The 4738-nt window shown below is 35.3% G+C and overlaps 1 long non-coding RNA gene across 1 annotated transcript; it reads right to left on the bottom strand.

Annotated features, from left to right (window-relative positions):
- Window positions 1–312: 312 nt before the first annotated feature.
- Window positions 313–3072, bottom strand: LOC121267397. Its single transcript, XR_005940982.1, has 3 exons — window positions 2890–3072; window positions 1575–1612; window positions 313–444 (listed from the first exon to the last, which is right to left on the bottom strand). It is a non-coding gene; the product is annotated as an uncharacterized LOC121267397 (long non-coding RNA).
- Window positions 3073–4738: the final 1666 nt, after the last annotated feature.

Raw genomic sequence — 4738 nt, forward strand, 5'->3', positions numbered from 1 at the left:
TTCCGAGATCTCGACCCTAACTATTGGCATGTCCATTGTTTTTATCACAGTCTGTTTATGTCACAACCTCGTCCCGGGAAGGGCGAGATCGCGACGTACATATCTGTCATTTTCTTTCTTCCATTTTTTTCTTTTCTTTTTCTAATAATAACATGCAATCAGCATGAACATGACACACGTGTACTCTAAATTTCTAATTTAATAAAGGGAACACCTAATAGACATTCTATTCAAACATTCACCCATAAGAGACTCTCAGAGTCCATCCCAACATAAAACGTCTACACATAAACATAACCCATTATCCATATAAGATCAAATAGAATGTTTTACTATAAACATAACCCATCATCCATAAACATAACTGTTCTAGTTAGGGAAGACACTAAGCATCTGCCTCTCCCTCTGCAGTAGTGCCTTGCTCCCTAGCCTTTTCGTCATTACCTGGACGTTTAAAACATAAACACAAAGTGAGTCGAATACTCAGTAACCAGTACACCATGCTGTTAACTTATTAACCACATAATCTTTTCTTTTGGAAACATGCATACATAAACATTTGTTAATCGTGACAATGCTTTCATGCATAAACTGTTTAAAGAATAAGCCATACTGTCATGCATAAACATTCTAAGAAATAACTACGCTTTCATGTATAAACATTTTAAGAAATAACCATGCTTTTCATGTTTCACTTTCTTTGGCCGGTACACATTATTACGCCCCGTGTGTTGGGGTTAGCGGTCTTCCTTTGGACCTGGATTCCGCCTGTGACCACAGGTTGGGAATCCCTTTCAGTCAGGGGCGGCACTGGGTGCACTACCAATACTGCTTACCCGGCATTGCAATCTGCCTATTCCTTTGGTACATTTTTCATTCATATGGTCATTACATGTTTTCATACATTAAAGCATTCATTCGTTCAGTCATTTCTTTCTTTCATTCATGTCAGTACTTTTAGTCATTTCTTTTCAGTCCTTTTTCATATAACAGTTCATTCATAGAAGAACATCATTTAAAAACATGAGCTTAAATATCATCTTTCATGGCATCCATAAAACATCAGTTCATATGGACATTTTAAAACACTTTCTTTACGTCATTTAAAGCATGAGTTCATAGGGGCATTTTAAAACACTTTCTTTGCGTCCTTTAAAGCATCAGTTCATATGGACATTTTAAAACTCATTTAAAGCATCGCTTGAAGCATGAGGCATGAGACATTCATTTCCTTTCCTTTGCAATCAAAACATTTTCATCCTCTTTCTTAGTCCGATGCACATGCATTTTTATGAACAAGATACATTTTCATGCAATACTACATATAGGAATAATCAATAAGTTTCTTAAGAGAGCATGTATGAAAATCTCATGATTTAAAACCTACGTGCATGCATTACGTTATACACATACACACAATTATAATCGATAGGGTGCTTACAGGGCTGTCAAGAAAGGGCTTGTACATACTATATACATTTACTCTTTCTTTAGAAGAACATTTGAAAAGAGAGAGACACTGACATTCTTTCATAAGAGAACTTTGTGTAAGGAACATGGTCATAGCTACTTACCTCTATGCTCCTCGATACTTCCAATGTCAATATAGGTCCTATTCCAATAAATGGCATAAGCGTGTTAATACTCATATAATATTCTTTAGCCTTCCCTTTAAAAGAGAAAGCGACAATACTATAATCTAATGTCTCTTATATGCTTAGCATTAACCCAAATGACTACTCCTCACCCCGACTTACAAGATAAATAACTTAAACATTAAGACATGCTAGCTGTCCATGGAAAGGCTGTTTTAAAAGTTTACATGAAAAGTAGTTAAGAATTCATATGCTTCAAGCAAGGTCACTTTGGTTCAAGTTCACTTTGAGTTGTGGACATTAGGAGATAAAATTTGGAAATTCTCAACAATGGGCTTTAAAAATAGATTTAGGCATCTCAAGTAGGATAAACAAGCTTAGGAAACATGCCCTTTAAATCAACTTGTAGTCCCTCATTATAAAAAGCTTAGCTTGTGAATATTTTGGATTCTTGGATTAGGTAGAATTTAACCAAATGAGGGAACACAAATGGGCTATTTTTACATCAAGACATGGCATAACATGGACTTAGGAAATATTTGGACAGCTTTACATATCTTAATACATTATTCACAATTAATCTCTTATATCTAAGCTAACTAAGCTATAACCTATTCACATAAGGAATATTTTAATTAGTTTAGATAAAACCTACAATTAAAATTAAAGTAGCATAAAGTATAGCAAAGTTACCCATTAAGAAACTTTAAAACCTTCAAACACTTAAGCTTATGATTTACTCACTTAATACCTTTCAAAAGCAAGATATAAAATTATAGAACCAAGCAAAACCTCTAAACCAAACCTCTAGCATCCTAAAAATAGATTACCAACCAAACCTCAACACAAGGCACATGATATCAACATATATAATTTAAAATCACTATAATCATCACCTATGATTAAACTAAGTTTAATAATAACATAGCATTTTTTAAATATAGGAAAATACATAGCAAAATAACTATAATACCATTTAGTTTGAGCCAAAATAGGGCATATATATTTATTTAGAATATAGGAATTTAACTACACCAAAACACAAGCTAAAACAACTTAGTGAGCTTTCAAAATACACTAAAATCAATTGAGTCAAATTAGGATTTTTACCTCAAGCTCTTAGCTTCTTTCAAGAGGCAAGATAGAGGACCAAATAGTGGTAAACCCGTGTAGATGAAAAACAGATGATGGCACTGTTTTAAACCCCAAAACTGAAACATCATAGGTAAGAAAAATGGTAAAACTCGAAACCCGCATGTAAATCATACTAGGGAATAAATTAAAATTCTATTACCTTCAATATTTCACCATTTGGAAGATAAAATCAAGCTTTAGTTTCAAGCTTTGAGGCAAAACCGAAAATGGGTAGAGATGAGGTACACACGGCTTGGAGATGAAGGAAGATGTTTTCTTCCCTTTCTATGGAGTCACAAGCTTGAAGGAGATAAGAGGAACTTGCTTTCTTGAAGATATAAAGGAAAGAGGAAGGAAAGGGATAAAGGTGGCATTGGCTTTAGCTTGCTTGGAAAGGAAGTGAAATTTTCTCTTTTCCTTGGGTGAGGGTCGACGGGTAGGAGTAGATATACCTTAGGATTAGTTTTTGTTTTTTCTTCTCTCTTTTGTTGCCTTAGCCGATGAGTGCAAGAAAAAGAAAAGAATTTTGTGGCTTGCTTAGGAAGCCTACGGGCTCAAGTCCAAGGAAAGAAAAAAAAAAGATTTTGTTGCTTATCTTGGAAGCCTATGGGTTCAAAGGGTGGGAGGAACATTTTTCTTTTTCTTTTTTTTTTTTTTTTTTTTTTTTTTTTTTTTTTTTTTTTTTTTTTTTTTTTTTTGCTTTAGTCAAAGCTTATCCCATAAGCTAAGGAGATCGAGGATGGAGATCTATCCACCTCAACGATACTTTTCACCTACCAATCCAATGGTAGAGAATAATTGGGTCATTTCCTAAATGAATAGAATTAAAGGACTTAAGAGAAAATATTTCAAAGTCTAAAAAATAATACCCTTGATTTATTTTAATAAATCATACTCATCTTAAAATAAAATAATTAAAAGTAATAAAAATCTTTATCTCAAAATATTTAATCTAAATAATTAATAAAATGACGTAAGGACCTACGTAGTAGGACTCGTGTATTACAGTTTAGTTAGAGAGTGTCTTCCTGTCCGGACGCAGTTCGTGCCAACCTTTTGACCATTTGGTTCTCTGCCCTTGGCACCTGCTAGAATTGGAAATACCAAAAGTGGTTGCGACTTTCCCATACCATCGTCAAGTATTTTTTTATCTTCTCGCTTTTCATGCTAAACTCCCGTCGGACTTGATTGACAACTACTTGAGAGTTGGCTCTTATCTCCACTTTGTCAAAACCTAATGACTCAACCATTGCTAATTCGGCCAACAATGTTTCATACTCCTTTTCATTATTGGTGGTCTTGAATGCCAGCCTGATGACATAGTTGTGTTGTTCTCTAGTGACTGTGACAATATGCACCTCCACGAAACACTAGCTTGTTGGACGAGCTGTCAACGAAAATGTGCCAAAGCTTCATGAGAAGTGCATCTTGGATTTCTTTCTAGAAGCCGTTGAATTCTACAACAAAATATGCCCATAGGTGCCCCTTCACGGTGTTCATGGTGAGGTAATCAATATCAAACTCGCTTAGCTACATCAAATATTCATTATTTAATTCTAAATAATTAGAATTAAAGAGGTTCAAATATATAAAATCTAATGAATTCCAAATAATCAAAGTTTGGAAGTGATAGTGATTGTATATGTTGGGGATAAAAATACCAAGCCTAAGATATACCAGGCCCAGCCCACCAAAAAAGGGGAAAATGAGAAAAAGAGAGAACTTATGGGGAAAAGTTGAAAGGAGAGGAAAGTAAGCCAGACACGCAAAGGAGGAAGTGACATAAAGCTGGATTTCTGACCTGCCACTCAGGAGAGCTCAATAAAAGGGGATCTGATCGAATCAAACAGGTGATCATCTTTAACCTCACAACAAAAGCTCAGCCAAGCCTCACCTTCTCCCTCTTTCCCTTGGTTTATCTCAGCCTCAACCTCTCCCCAGCGCCACCGTGCTCCTCCCAAGCTGCCATAGGCCACCACTCCACTCTGAGATCCACCGCAACCTAGCAC

Source organism: Juglans microcarpa x Juglans regia, chromosome 5S (assembly GCF_004785595.1).
Source record: "Juglans microcarpa x Juglans regia isolate MS1-56 chromosome 5S, Jm3101_v1.0, whole genome shotgun sequence".
NCBI lineage: Eukaryota > Viridiplantae > Streptophyta > Magnoliopsida > Fagales > Juglandaceae > Juglans > Juglans microcarpa x Juglans regia.